Genomic DNA, 15115 nt, shown 5'->3' with positions numbered 1-15115 from the left:
TGCAATCGTGTGGCTCACTAAAAAGACGGAGTCTAAAAATAAATGTTATCTTACCTATTATGGTCCTTATTTCTAGATAAAGAGGAACTTCTATCAGTCACATCCTTCTCTATTCTAATCGACTGTGACAGCTGCTACACACAGTTTTTGGACTAAACTTTGTTCACTGATCTACTTTCACTTACAGACTATTGTAAGTTAAGGTAAAGACCATGCAGACCAATACAGAGTAAACCCAACAATCAAAATGACCCTCTATGAGCAAGCACTTGGTGATAGTGGGAACGAATGACTCCCTTTAATAGGAAGAAACCTCCGGCAGAACCAGGCTCAGGGAGGGGCAGTCATCTCCTGCTGTGAACAATATCTGGCCAATACTCTTGAGGAATAGCGGTTCTTGTGACAATAAAATCACAAATGTGGTGCTGACCTTGAGCATAATTTGAATAAAGACCCATTAGGTGAGTTTGATTAAAGTTTGACCAATAATGTGAATGGACTGGTTCTTATAGAGTGCTTTTCTACTTTGAGCACTTAAAGCACACACATGGATCCTGGAATGCCTAGAATTGTACAGGATTAACAGGACTGTGGACTGACAGACAGCACAGAGGCAGCACAGGATCAAGCTCTAAATTCAATCTAACAAGATCGATAGGGTCTACCACACAAGGCAAAACTCCAGGTCAGAGGCATCTCTGCAGGCTGTGCAGAGATGCTCCTAAGACAATCCAGCACATAACAGCAGGGTGCAAGATGCTAACATACATGGCATACATGGAGCGTGTAACAGTCGTAATTGTGATGTCTCTTTACGACAGTCTGGCCTTTTTGTGTAGATGATGTCACCAGTGTGCGCCCACCGCTCCTCAGTAGAGAGCGCGGGAGATGTGTTTTGCAGACGGACATTTTGGATTGAGGCGGACCTTTTCCTTTTCCTTATTTTTGTACCGTCATAGGTTGTATGAACACTGCTCGTTTTCATGTGTGTTTATGTAGCAGCCGTTCAACCGGGCTTCATAAGGTTGTGAAGATTACATTTATTAAAAGGGCAATACTGAAATTCTCAGTGCCAGTGTGCTTGTGCGTTTTTTTTGGCTGCCCGCCGCCTCCTCTTCACCACCGAACACAACCCAGACGTTACAAATTGGCGCCCGAACATCTTATCTTGGACCTCTGAATGCAGTATCTTCGAGCAGCAGATGCCTGATACATCAGAACGGTAGTCGAAGTGCAGCGATCGTCCGCCATACTTCGTGGGAACAGGCCGGGCCGGCCCAGACACGGACGTCGGGTGGATCAAAGAGTCGCGACGAGTTTCCATGGCAACGAGCGGAGCCGCTGCAGCGCCGTTTTCGGGATATAATCTGGTTCCCTGCTGAAGCCCTGCGCCGTGAAATCGTCGGATGACAGCAGACCTGCATTACCTGGATGTGAGACGGACCCAACTTTCCATAGTTCCTGAATATGCACGCATGCACAGCGAACTCACCGGAAACCCCCTCATCGGCGGAGCACACGCTGCAAGCTGCTTCATCTGATTAGTCTCTCCACGTCGGAACTTTATCACGGGACTGAGCTCTGTGCAGAATCAGGACTGCGAGGCTTTCAGTTCTTCTGAGAGATACCGAACCGACACCGTGAGTATAAAAAATAAATAAAGAGAGAACAAAAGAAGTCTTGACTTTTGACTGTGAATGGATTGAAAAAAAAAAAAAAAAGTGAGCTATTCATTGGACTCAGCAGTGGGATGTTTTTTTTCTTTTTGGAAGAATAATATAAGGACAGTTAAAGTGTTTCTAAATACGGTTTCTTGGTTTCACTGGTTTGACGGTTCCTAGTTGAAAGCTGTTTTAAGATCGTTTGACTCGAAAATTTTCTACCCATACAAAGTTATAAGTTTCTGTCTATTTTACAGTTAATCATAACTTAATTTGGTGCCTCAACAAAAAAAAAAAAAAAAAAAAAAAAAATAAAAAAAAAGGGGGGCCAGATAAATAATTGCTATGGTTAAGAACTTATGTGCCTCAGGTTTTTCTGTGTGACCAGACGTGAAGTTCATTCCAGTACAACTTACATTATACAGATTTGGGTTCTGATAAGTGTGCATTATGGCTACTCACCCTGACTTGAATGATATATGTGATGATATAGACTTTATGTTGCTCCCAAGTCAAATTGCTACCAAACAAAATTCCCCTAACCTTGAACATAAAGTACAAAGTTTAGAAGCAGAGGTGGACATGCTTCAGCGATGCCTGCATGACTCTTTGGATCTCCAGAGAAATATTTTGGAGCGCTGGACTCAACACACTAAAACAGCCCCTACAGTTCCAGCCGCCCGGATTACTCACCCTTTTCCTCAGGCTTCATCCACTCCATTTGTTCAAAGCCAACATAACAGGAAAAAAGAGCATCCCAACCCAGCACCTGGCCCCACTCAATCTGATAGGGCCCTGTCTCAGTCGCAGTCAGATTCACTGGAGTTAATCAATACAACCAGAGTCCTCGCTGCGGCATTGCACCAGGCTAAATTAGAACCCACTGTATTTACTAATGATGGTGGTCTCCACCCAGAAGAATGGCTACAGTCTGTTAATGCTTATAAAACCTCATTGGACCTAACAGATGCCCAGATCCTGAGGGAACTACCACATTTTCTAGCTAAGGAACCAAGGAAGTGGTTTAGTGTTCTCCGTCCTCATGTATCTACTTGGGCCAAATTTTGTGAACTTTTCAGAACTGTGTTCTTGCCTGCTGACAACCAGGAGAACATCATGAGAGGCATCTTGGACCATTTCCAGCACCCCGAAGAGCCTCTGCCAACATTTGCAGCCCACATGCTCAGTGAGTTCAGAAGATTGAGGAATCCACCACCTGAGCAGGAGCAAATTGACCTCATCTGTAAACATGCAGTGGAAAAATACAGGGTGGCATTGTATGGGACACCTGTCAGGTCAGTAATTGATCTAGTGCTGCGTGCCCACGAGCTGCATTCTGTTCTCGGCACCAACCTTTTGCAGCCACCAGGAGTCCAGGTGAAAAGTAGAGATGTTGGTGGACCCTACTGTTTTAAATGTTCAATGCCAGGGGTCACATCCCGCACCTGCCCTAACTGTTCCACTGAATTTCAGGGAGCTCGACAGTCTCCCGGACACGTCAGAGAGCTTCCTCAAGTGTCGCCTGCAGATTATCATCCGGTAACACAGACTCCAGAACCAGACGGTGCTGGGGCAGCAAGACAGACACAACCAGCAGGTCGGAGGCAGGGAAACTTCCGGGGGGGAAGAGTGTTTCACAGGGCCAACCCTCCCCCCAGTCAATAACTCCGCCCTCACTACCTATGTCAAACCCAGTCTCACCACCTATGCTCAATCACGTCGAAGATGGATCTTCACAATCTTCATGGAACACCCCTTTCAGAGTTAAGGTAAACTTCAAAGGAGCAGCTCTGGAAGCCACACTAGACACAGGGGCATCGCTTTCAGCAGTGAAGGCAGACCTGGTAGCTGAAAAGTCCAAAAATACCTCATTAAAGACTCAGTGGAATTCTCCACCCATAAGACTGGCTAACGGCACGAACTGCAATCCATTAGGAACAACCTGGTTGACCATTGGATTTATGGGCAAGTCAGTCTATCAAAGGTTTGTAATAGTGCAGAACTTGTCATCCCCCTTCATTCTCGGGATGGACTTTATGACTCGCACTTCTCTAACAATTCATGTCCCAACCAGAACCGTAATTATGGACAATAATGCCCCATGTCTCGATGAACTCTGTGACAGTGGCTTTGTGGAAGCTGATCTTGAATGCGGAACAATGACTCTGCAGAACACTCCACAGCTCTCACTCCATGAAAAAGTTGATGACGCTAACTTAAGTTCTGTGGAAAAGGAAGGACTGTTAAGACTGCTAAAAAATTACGGTGATCTGTTTGACGGTCACCTTGGCCGCACTGATTTGGCAGAACATGTCATTGTCACTGGGGATGCGAAACCAATTAACTTGCCACCATACCGCACCTCCCCAGCTAAAAAGCAAATCATTGAAGACCAAGTACAAAAAATGTTACAGGATAACATCATCGAACCTGCGTCAGGACCATGGGCAGCACCTGTGGTCATTGTGATCAGACCCCCCCGTGAACCACGGTTCTGTGTTGACTTCCGAGGTCTAAACCAGTTAACTGTGAAAGACTCTTACCCACTCCCACGAGTGGATGAATCATTGGACTTTTAGCCAAAGGGAAGTTTCTCACAACACTAGCCCTCGCTCGAGGTTACTGGCAGGTCCCCATTGCTGAAGAGGCTAGACCAAAGACTGCCTTTATCACGCATTGCGGCCTGTTTCAGTTCAGAGTCCTTCCTTTTGGCCTGTGTAATGCCCCTGCGACTTTTCAACGGCTTATGAACAATGTTTTAGCCGGCCTGATTTATAAGTCGTGTGCAGTGTATCTGGATGACATTGTTGTCGCATCACCAACCTTTGAGCAACATCTGATCGACCTTGAGGAGGTCCTTAGTAGGCTCAAATCTGCTGGCCTCTCATTGAAACTGAGCAAATGTCAATTTTGCCTCACAGAACTTACCTTCCTTGGCTATCGTGTCACACCATCTGGCATTCATCCTGACCCTGACAAGGTGAGAGCTGTGACTGAGTTTAAAGTACCAACCACAACAAAGCAGGTGCGACAGTTCCTTGGTTTAACGGGTTACTACCGCCGCTTTGTACCAGATTATGCCCGTCACGCAGAGCCACTCTTCGCCCTCACTAAGAAGGATGTGCAGTTTAACTGGAATGATAGGTGCCAAACAGCTGTGGACTTTCTAAAACGTTCCATAACCTCTGCACCAATCCTCAAGTTTCCAGATTTCACACGTCCATTCTTCATCCACACGGATGCGTGCGATGCTGGACTCGGAGCAGCGTTAATGCAGAAAGATGAGGATGACAGAGATGTTGCTGTGGCTTTTGCTAGCCGTGCTCTGCATAAATCAGAAAAACCTTACTCGACTCCAGAAAAAGAGTGCCTCGCTGTCATCTGGGCCTTGGAGCATTTCCAGCCTTATGTCGAAGGTCTGCATGTGACTATTTACACTGACCACAGCAGCCTCAAGTGGCTGATGTCTCGCCCCAATCCCTCTGGCAGGCTTGCCAGGTGGTCTCTTCGCCTTCAAGATTTTGATTTCAGCATCATCCACAAACCTGGAGAACGTAATAAGGTGCCTGATGCCCTTTCACGTAATCCCCTCCCAGATGTGGATGCACCTATCGATATCCTCCCTCCCTATGCCGTGATGGGAAGTATGGACCTTCGCGCTCTGCCTTCTGTAATTGTGTCGGACCGTCTACATGTTCGCCAACTACAGCTAGAGGACCCAGTCACAGGCGCACTGCTTCGTCAGCTGGAGAGCAACCAACGAAGTGAGACAGATAATAGAGATCTTGAGAAGTTCATTATACAAGATGGACTCCTATATTTCCTCGACCCAAAATCAAAATGTGGTCTTCACCCACTCAAGCAGATTAAACTTTTCGCTCCCACTGCGCTCCATGGTTATCTGCTCAAGTATTACCATGATCACCCTACAGCAGGACATCTGGGCATTGCAAAAACTCTGGCACGCCTGCGTCTCAGGTTCTTCTGGCCAAACATGACCACCGATGTGAAAAAGTATGTCGTCTCATGCTGTCTGTGTCAAGCCACTAAGCCAACCCAAAGGAAAACAGCAGGTCTTATGGTTCCCATCCAACCACAAAGACCATGGGAGTACACAGGTGTGGACTATGTTGGCCCACTACCCCGCACACAAAGGGGAAATGCATATATTCTTGTTTTTGTGGACTATTTCTCCAAATGGATTGAGGTGAGTGCTGTGAGAGAAGCCACAGCTCAAGTCGCTGCTGATAAGTTCATCACTGAAATATTTGCCCGACATGGTTCTCCCTCCTACCTTATTTCTGATAGGGGAACACCTTTCATCAGCGACCTGTTTGAGCATGTTCTGTCGACACTTGGAACTGAACACAGACTGACAACTGCCTACCATCCTCAAACGAATGCAACTGAACGTGTAAACCGCACCTTGAAAACAGCCATCCGAGCATATGTCGACGACAAACACACTTCCTGGGACAAATATCTTCCCCAAATTTGTTTTGCCCTGCGTACTGCGCCTCACGAGAGCACAGGCCTGAGCCCGTCTATGATGCTGTATGGACGAGAGTTGGACACTCCCTTGGACCTCATCACTCAACCCTCCTGGGATGGAGTGGGCGAACCTGAAACATCCTACTCGGAGAATCTGAGAGCTTCACTTCAAGAGGCTCATGAGCATGCTCGTATGGTTCTCACAGAGAGTCATAAACGGCGAAAGCATTACTATGATCTAAGACGTCGCCCAGTCTCTTACGAAGTTGGGGACCTGGTTAGAGTGAAATCGCACCCGAAATCAGATGCAGCATCCAACTTTTCAGCAAAGCTGGCACCCCTTTACACAGGTCCCTACCGTGTCTCCAAGAGGATGTCTGATGTGAATTACTGTCTAACAAAAGTGGACACTGGAGAGAAAGCTGGAGTTTTTCATGTTGCAAACCTGCAACCATTTTACACCTGGGCCACAGCTTTATCTGACAAACACTCAAAACAAAAGACTTCTGCAAGTTTGACTCGTAGTTTGCCAGGCAGCAGCTTGCCCTCTGCTCTTTTGGAACCAGAACCTAGTGACTGTGATGTTGCTGATACAAACACTGCTATGGTCTCTGGTGATATCCCAACTGAGACTGATTTTGACTATGCCGATACTGTTCCTCCTTTGTTGAACCAAAACTCTGTTCATGAGACCGCGGACGCTGCCCTGAGAACAGATGTGAACAGTCCACCTCCTGCTGACAGTGGGCGCGCTGCTGGGGTTTCCTATAACTTCAGACCGAGGCGTGTTCCTAGAGTCACCACTGATTGGTCTGTCAATAGGTGGACCAACCCTTTTCATACTGACAGGTTTGACCTGAAGTGACCTTATTTGCATTTGTTATGTGTTTCTTGTTGTTCACTGGTGTTTCATGACTGTTATGTGAGTTAATATACAGCTCATGTTTATAAGTTTTTACATATTGTGTTGACTGTTCCAGAATTTGAAAAAAATTTTGTGGGAAAAAAAAAAAAAAAAAAAAAAAAAGGGAACTTCATTTTTTAATTGTCCTGAACATCCTAAGTGTATTTTTATTATGCAATATCTGTCCAAGTTGACATTCACCTTGTTGGAAACTGTCATGTTTGCCAGCTTTTCAATATTGCACTGTAGATTTCCTGTTTGGTTTCAACATCTTATCCTGGCTTATCCATGTATGGAGGCTCGTTAAGTATGTACTGTGCCTTTGCTGTGTTCGGCTGAGGACAGCCTTTTGTTAACCGGGGGGGAATATGTAACAGTCGTAATTGTGATGTCTCTTTACGACAGTCTGGCCTTTTTGTGTAGATGATGTCACCAGTGTGCGCCCACCGCTCCTCAGTAGAGAGCGCGGGAGATGTGTTTTGCAGACGGACATTTTGGATTGAGGCGGACCTTTTCCTTTTCCTTATTTTTGTACCGTCATAGGTTGTATGAACACTGCTCGTTTTCATGTGTGTTTATGTAGCAGCCGTTCAACCGGGCTTCATAAGGTTGTGAAGATTACATTTATTAAAAGGGCAATACTGAAATTCTCAGTGCCAGTGTGCTTGTGCGTTTTTTTTGGCTGCCCGCCGCCTCCTCTTCACCACCGAACACAACCCAGACGTTACAAGCGCCATAACCAAGTGGCCGGCAAAATGTGACCTGGAAGTCCCGAGGTCAAAATGGGATATGTTCATGTGGGACTTCCAGATACAGACAGACAAATTTGTGATGGCCAAGCAGACATTGTGGTGGTGGACAAAAAAAGGAAGAAGGCCGTAGTGATAGACGTTGCAATACCAAGTGACAGCAACATGAGGAAGAAGGAACATGAGAAGCTTGAATACCAAGGGCTCAGAGAGGAGCTAGAAAGTATGTGGAAGGGGAACAGTGATCCCCTTGGTGATCAGATCACTTGGGCCAGGGACCCCCAAACTGGGAGAGTGGCTCCAGATTCCAGGAATTACATCCAAGATCTTTGTATAGAAGAGCTGGGAATAGCTAAGATAAGATACTATGCAGGACCTTCAAGCTCCCAGGCCTCTGGTAGAGGACGTGAGCTTGGTGTACTTTCACACTCAAGCAAAAACTGCTTGTATCAGTAGGTGGGAAGTCAGCGATGGATGTTGTTCAGCTTCATACAGTTCGTTTTCAATTGGATAGAGAAGTGGGAGAGAGAACTTAAAATAGTCAGCAAATTTAAAATTGTCTTTGACATATATGATGTAACACGTCAGGGCAGTACGGGCACTCTTAAAGGGCACATATCATGCTTTTAAATCCTTCCTTTTCATATGTAAGTAGCCTGGGTGGTAGTTCTCGCGAGGTTAGTGCCGACAGTCGGAACAAACCCTAAAAAGCAACTGGGGCTGGGCTCAGTGTTCCCAGCTTAGCGGGGTTTTTTTCCAAAAAGTGACTGTCGACGTGTTTTGTGTACATAAAGCTTCGTACTGCGTCCCTTCGTACGCTTTGGCATTGCCCAGACCTCGCTTCGACCCCACAGTGTTTTCATTCAATTTGATATTCTAACATTAAACAATACTGGACAAAATTGATCTATGTAATGTGGGTCTATAGCAAAGCATTAAAGTTATTAAGTTATTTCATAAAGTTTATTTGTAGCTCTAAACATATTTAGGGTGTTTTTTTTCTTCACTTTTTGTCTCTCCAAAGATGTTTTTCCTCTCTCCTGCAGCCTCGATTGCAACTACATGCAAATGAACAATTATGCAAATTAGGTGATGACATCATATGGCAACTTCTATTTTCAGCTTCTATTTTCAACTTCTATTTCCCATATTTTTAAATGCAAAACTTGACAGGTATGATTCAGTTTCATTTATATAGCACCAAATCACAACAGTCGCTTCAAGGCACTATGTTGTAAAATAAAGACCACACAATAATTACACAGGTTGTCCATAGGTGTGAATGAGAGTGTGAAAGGTTGTTTGTCTCTCTGTGTTGGCTCTGTGACAGGCTAGCGACCTGTTCAGGGTGTACCCTGCCTCTTGCCCTATGACAGCTTGGATAGGCTCCAGCCCCCCCCCCCGACCCTGAATAGGATGAGTGGAAGCGGATGGATGAATGGATTGTATCATTGTTTCACAGAAGATGTGATAAGACCAAAAGTGGCCAGTAGGTGTAACTGTGGGTGTCAGTACACTTGTGACACTGCTTTGAACATTTCAGTGTGTAACAAAGCCTCACTTTGTAAATCACTAGTTTGCAGGTCACCAGGTAAGCAGGGAATTAACCAAAGATGCAAAGCAGCCTAGAGCTACACTACCACACAAAGTATTACAACAAGAGAGGAGAGCTGGGTTTAAGTACTGCTGGTGATGGGCGAGGTGAAACAGGTGTGCCTGCTTGAGTCCTCCCTGAACCACCCCCACTCCTGCAATAGAGTGGCCACCAATGCACACATCCACACAGACAGAGGAGAGAAAGACAGCAAAAGAGGGAGAGGTTCTTTGAGTTATTGAATCATGGGGTCTTCAGTTTTCACACACTGTTTAATACCACAATATTATATATGCTATTGTTCATTTAAATAATTTTAGAACCTGGCATAAACCAGATCTTTTTTATGTCCTGATAGATAAAAACTTAGGACTGAAAGAAGGTGTACTTTCTGTTTCATGATTTTGGTTTCTTTGTGTTAATTTGAATTATGGTTAATGTGATGTCTTAATAAAGCTCACAATGCAAAAAGTCTTAAATCTTTACTAATTTTTTGTTGTCAAGTTAAGTTTATTTATATAATACATTTAACAGTGGACCAAAGTGCTGTACATAAATTTAGAATTTAGAATAACAAGTAAAGCAAAGACCAACATACTCCAGAGCAGAGGAAAAAGGGAAACAATGACATAATATTTTTAGTGCATGGTAGGAATAAATAAGTAACAATATAGTTAATTTTTTACTAACATCTGCTGGCAGCAAAAGGAAACTACAATTTGATTAGTAAAATAATAGTCTGCTCCAAAGACTTTAAATCATACGTTTTCTTTTTTTTTTTGTTAAGTAGACAATTTCACAAGCTGGTTAACTGTTGTTTACAGAGCCACTACAGATTAAATATTTATTTATTTATTTATTTTTAGTTTCTACACACAGTTTCGTATCTGTTAATTGCTCTGTGCACAAACATTTCATATGCACGTAGTCACCATATAATGAAATCCTCTGGCTTCATAGCTAACTGAGACAGTGGAAGGCAGAAAGCATTACAGTTTAATGCATTCACTGACAGATCTACATTAATCTAACAGCTCATTTAAAGATCAGACTCTGTGGTCATGTTTACATGTGCAGAATTCCTTCAGTCTGATTAAATTTCAGATTAGAATTTCACTGTTTACGTGGACCCTGAATAAGGTGATCATATCTCATTTGAACAGAACAAATCATCTGACATGGACAGAGTCGTCTAACCTTACAGAAATAATAGTTGTGATTTCTGATTTCTAAACGAACACTGCTGTCTGGATTTTTTAATTATCACTTTGCCACAGATTTCAGTTTCTCCCCTCTCTCACATTATGACTTTTTTGCCATTTTTCTTTTCCAAATGGACCTACTTTGTGTTCTCCAAACAATACTTTTGTTTCTGCCCATACTTCTGCATATGCATATGCAGAAGTTCACCCCAGTGACACAAAGAAGCGTGATCAGGTCAGAATCATCCAATTGGCGATCCGGTTACTCGTGTCCATGTAAACATGGCTAGACGTACATGCAAAATTGATGAACATTTACAATCTGTTAGCTACTGACAGGTTATATCATAGTAGTAAAGGCATTTTTGCAAAAATACATTATTTGTACCATGTAAACAGGAGTGGCTCTGACCTCACCAAATTCAGGGCTTCAGGGTATCTTGTAAAAATGTTTCCTGGTTCTATGCAAAATATGGATCTGGTATAATAGAAAATTAATGGGTTTTGTTTGTTTTTAATTTGTTGCAAAACACACTACAGGCATCTCTCGATCGCAACACAGCTCAAGAGGCACCGGGTACAAAGGGTGTAAAGAGATTCCTCAGGCGCTGAAGAGAGCGTGGCACCCCAGTGCCGTCTCCATATGCATCGAGTGATGTAAAGGGGACCACCAATGGATTTCCATGCCAAGCATTCCAACCTTGCAGGGATTGAACCTCAGCTGGCGCCTCACTCTTGGAGCTTTTGGACCCTGGAGCCGGCACCTCTGCTGGAGTTGAGGTCGGTGAAGTCAGATTCTGGTGGTTCTCACTGATCTCAGTAATGCTGGTTATGGTCTCTGCGGACTGTTGCAGATCAGAGGGTCGCAGAGGTCAGAGAAAGGCTTTTAAGGTGCACAGGGGGTAAAAGGGGAGTGAGGGGGGGTCTTGAGAGCTTTTCTAACTCGTTCTTATCCCTTAAGCTCTGATTGAAAACCTCATGAATGTATCTACTTTAGCTTTTATCATTTTCAGCCAGTCCAGGACAGGTACATGGAGTACAATATGGAACAATAGACATCAGTGCTAGTATTATTATGTCAGATTAGAAAGGAGAGTCACAATAAGAGCGATTAGGAGGTAAAGCAGAGGACACAGAGCCAGACACCACAAAGCCAGTCTCTCCTGTGTGAAGTCCAGGTTGCTGGTTTTCCTGGTGCCAAAAAGCTGACTCAAAATGCTGAGAGGTCATCATCTGTCAAAGCTGTAACATCCTCCATGCTGTAGAGCAGATGTGGGCATGTCCCCATCCCCCGAAGAGTCCAACTTGTCATCCACAAACAAGCCTACACACACACACATCCATTTATAATGCAAACATCAACCAAAATAACTTCAGCTTATGATATCTGAAACTTACTTCCACATCACCTGCTGCATACATCACAACATTATGGGCACAGAGCACACAGAGAAAATAATTAAATTAAATCAGTTTTGGGTTTTGCTTTTCCATATGTATATTTCATTGATTATAATTTGATTACCAGGCTCTTTACCAAACAGTTCACTAGGTGTAGGTACTCTAGTGAAGTGAATGCTTAAGTGCTATTCATTGCAGTGTACAATGAATTAGATTCAGCCTCAGAGGAGCAGGAACACAAGAGGGGAATGCTTCCCCCACTTTTTTCCAGGATAAGAAATAAAATATGCAGTTAGCTTAATTGGTTGAAATTTAGTTGTCACTTTGAGAGATTTGAGAGCTCAACATGAGTTGTCATCGGGATATTTGGGGCCAGATTCAGTAACAGGCTGAAAACAGTCTTTTGGCTTCAAAAAGCTTTGCTTTAGCAGAAAATACACCCATGAGAGTGAAAGTGCACCAATTTATATATAAAGGTGCAGTCAGTTCATTGCAATAATAACATGCAATGAACATGCTTCGGAAACGAGCACACCAGACGAGGGCGCAAGTTAACAGAAATAATCCAGTGCAGTTTTTGCACGTCTTTCTCTCTGAAAAGCGTGTGGCTGCTAAGATAAATGAGAGGAGGCTGATCGTGACACAGATAAGACGCTGCTTCGGGCTATTGCAGTGCATCTCCGGGCGGGGGAGGAAAATCAATATCATTTTGTGTGTAAAGGCTGGCCTGTGCGATGTGTAGAACAACAGTCATAATCTACCGTCAGATTGCGAGCTATCCGTGTGTTAATGAAAATACTCTCACTGTGCCATGTGCGCAAATGTACGCGTCACTCTTGTTTTTTCCGCAGCAAGTGTGAGGCTGCAGGAACTTATTAAAGTCGGTTTGATAAATTTTAGGATTCAGGCATTAATCTGACACACTGAGAGGCTCGTTAACAGCAGTATTTTGACTGGCGTAATATCGTGTGTAATGGCTCTGATAGAAGTGTAAATGTGTGTGTGTGTGTTTGTGTGTGTGTGTGTGTTGGGGGTGCGGGGCGTGTTCCTCTATGTTACTAACATTTAACATTTAAAAAGAAAGAAAAGAAGCTACAGGAAATTCGCTGTGTGCGTGCTGCTGAGGCCTGCAGATGTTTTAATTATGTCCCCAAAGCATAAAAAATTAGTATTATTACTGCAGAACAGAAAGAAGCTCAGCTCTAATCACTCAGCGTGAAGATGATTGAAAAGTTAACAGAGCAAACAAAGAGCCAGCCACCCGTCACAGTTACGCACGCTCTTCCTTACGTTTTACTTATCCATACTTTTTAAAAATTGCATTTTAAAAATAACTCCAGAATTCAAAAATAATTTTTAATTAGGGTTTTTTTATTGGGGGGGGGGGGGGGGGGGGGTGTTTTTTTAACTGTAAATCAATTTTCCATTTGAAGTGTTAATATTTCATTTAGATTTTTTTTTTTATAATTCCTCTTTCCTCATTAAATGATCAAAATTTGCCCAATATTATATTATAATAATATATGATATTACTGTTTAATCGGGGGGGGGGGGGGGGGGGGGGCGGTCACACAGGGCCACCAACATTTAGAAATAATTTAAAAATTTAATTTTGTATTTAATTGAGTTATCTGAAATTAAAATTTGTCTGATGAAACGTTTATCTGTGAAAAATGTGCAAAAAACAAACAAACAAAACAATGAAATCAGGAAGGGTGCAAACATATTTTTATGGCTTTGTAGGTGATCTCACATTTCAACCTAGTATCTTGGCAAACCACGTAGAAAACTTGTCTCTGCTCGCAGTAGTGTAAAGCAGTGTATTAAAACACTTTCTTAAAATTTGTATTCAGTACGTTACATTTCAACACTGTTAAAACAGCCATTTCTTCTACTCATCCACCTTTACACAGACACAGCTTTACAGGATTATATGTTGTGCTGTGCTTCAGAAGTCTGACGTGTGTAAACCAGAAACAGCTACAGAGTCAAACGGTTTATGTATAAATTAGGGCTGGGACTTTAACGCGTTAATTTCGATTAATTAATTACGGGTAAATTAACGCGTTAAAAATTTTAACGCATTTTAATCGCACTTTGCACCGTGGAACGTTTCTCAGTGCGCGAGTTCCCGGCATACAGATTATATCGACGCACAATGTCCAAATTAGGGGCTGCATCCTGCGAAGGACCCGGCCCACGTCTTTCGCAGCCCACGAACACCACAAAGGCCGGAAGTGAGCGGCTAGCCTTCATATCAGCTGCCGTCACCTCTGCGTAGCTCATGTCGCCTAGCAACCGTGAGTGCGAAGCACAGCTGTGTAAAAGCAGCTGTTAAACGGAGAACGAACTTTTTCTCCTTTTTGTGATTTAATTTTAAGCCTTTAATTCAAAATAAGCTGTTAAAACAAGCATAACATATTTCAACATCAAGGAATACAGCTGAGAGAATGATTAATTTCCAACTATAACAAGTGAGACATTAATGTTGAATAAAACTTTTCAGTTATGATGCTTAACTTTAATTTCAGGTGTTTGCTTATCACAGGAGCACTTCCACCCTTCGTTGGTCTGTGTAGTAGACTGGTGGGAAAATAAACAAAATTTTGAAGTTTAAGCTTATGTATATTGATTTATTCATCAAGGAAGGAAGACTCCACTTACTGCTGCAGTTAAACTAATTGCCGCTCCTCTCATTTCTTAAATCACACCAGTTGATTACATACATGCGTACATAGATGTAATCAAAGAGAGATGTTGGATTAACATGGTTTCTTTTGTGATTGGAAAATTTAAGAGGGATAGATATCTGGCTGTCTTCCTTCCTCTGATGTGTGTGAACAGATTAATGCCTGTGAATCCCCTCTGAAGCAACCACTGAGGACAATTTGAAGAAAACACATTTAAAAAGTTGTTTCTGGTCTGATTTATTAAAGAGATTGTTTGTTATGAAGGCTGGGCCATGGATAGATTTTATATACCTTTAGCTTTAATTTGGTTTTATTGTGTTAACTCACATTGAAACTCAGACTCAGACTCTTTTACCAGAGGGGTGAGAGCAAATCTTGATTAAATTATTTATGGTTGGTGACTAACAGGAAGTAGTTAGTGAA

The sequence above is a fragment of the Archocentrus centrarchus genome, chromosome 1, assembly GCF_007364275.1.
Source record: "Archocentrus centrarchus isolate MPI-CPG fArcCen1 chromosome 1, fArcCen1, whole genome shotgun sequence".
NCBI lineage: Eukaryota > Metazoa > Chordata > Actinopteri > Cichliformes > Cichlidae > Archocentrus > Archocentrus centrarchus.
Note: the sequence above shows the minus strand (reverse complement) of the source record.